This window comes from Colobus angolensis, unplaced genomic scaffold (genome assembly GCF_000951035.1).
Source record: "Colobus angolensis palliatus isolate OR3802 unplaced genomic scaffold, Cang.pa_1.0 Scaffold103, whole genome shotgun sequence".
Taxonomy (NCBI): Eukaryota; Metazoa; Chordata; class Mammalia; order Primates; family Cercopithecidae; genus Colobus; species Colobus angolensis.
In genome coordinates, this window is record NW_012111253.1 from 6293657 (window position 1) to 6295103 (window position 1447).

Below are 1447 nucleotides of genomic sequence, written 5' to 3' on the forward strand. Positions count from 1 at the left end.
AGAGACGGGGTTTCACTGTGTTAGCCAGGATGGTCTCAATCTCCTGACCTCGTGATCCGCCCGCCTCGGCCTCCCAAAATGCTGGGATTACAGGCTTGAGCCACTGTGCCCGGCCAAGTTTGGTGTATAATCTTAAAATCTTTAAGGCGGGGCGTGATGGCTCATGCCTACAATCTCAGCACTTTGAGAGGCTGAGGCGGGTAGATCACTTGAGACCAGGAGTTCGAGACCAGCCTGGCTAATGTGATGAAACCCCGTCTCTATTAAAAAATACAACAATTAGCCGGGCGTGGTGGCAGGCACCTGTAATCCCAGCTACTTGGGATGCTGAGGCAGGAGAATCACTTGAACCTGGGAGGCGAAGGTTGCAATGAGCCGAGATCGTGTCACTGCATTCCAGCCTGGGCCACAGAGTGAGACTCTGTCTCAAAAAATAAATTAATTAAAAGAAACTCATGGGGCGTGGTGGCTCATGCCTGTAATCCCAGCACTTTGGGAACCTGAAGGGGGCAGATCACTTGAGGTCAGGAGTTTGAGACCAGCCTGGCCAATACGGTGAAACCCCCGTCTCTACTAAAAACATAAAAATAAGCCAGGTGTTGTGGCAGGCACCTGTAATCCCAGCTACTCAGGAGGCTGAGGCGGGAGAATCACTTGAACCTGGGAGGTGGAGTTTGCAGTGAGCCGAGATTGTGCCACTGCACTCCAGCCTGGACAACAAGAGTGAAACTCCGTCAAAAAAAACCCCCAAAAAACAAAACTTTAGATATATGGGTATAAGGGGCCTCCTTTTGTATTCCTGTCCCAGACAGTTTAAAGTTGCCAAATTGAGCAAATAAAAATATAGATGTCCAGTTAAATTTGAATTTCAAATAAACAAGGCATAACTTTTCTAGTGTTAGCATGTTTCATGCAATATTTGAAACACACTAAAAAGTTACTTATCTGAAATTCAAATTTACTGGGCATCCTCGAATTTATCTGGAAATCTTACCCGGATTCTTCAAATGTAAGGAGCAGACTTGCCTGCAGTCTGCCCTCATCGGCTGAGAATTCTTACTGTAATTCAACTTTGTGTAACCTGATAGAGTTTTCTTTTCGTCTTCTTCATTGCAAAGTATAAAGCAGAGAAGTGTCTAAAACTTACATGTGTGGCTTCACAGATGTTTCTAGAGTGGGCACCCACATCAGCAACATCCAAACCAAGAAATACATCGCCCACACCTTGGAAATCCCCCAGGAGTCCCTCTTGATCACAGTTCCCATCTTTCCTCTAAAAAAAATCCCTCTCTTGGCCGGGCGCGGTGGCTCAAGCCTGTAATCCCAGCACTTTGGGAGGCCAAGACGGGCGGATCACGAGGTCAGGAGTTCGACACCATCCTGGCTAACACGGTGAAACCCCGTCTCTACTAAAAAATACAAAAAACTAGCCGGGCGAGGTGGCGGG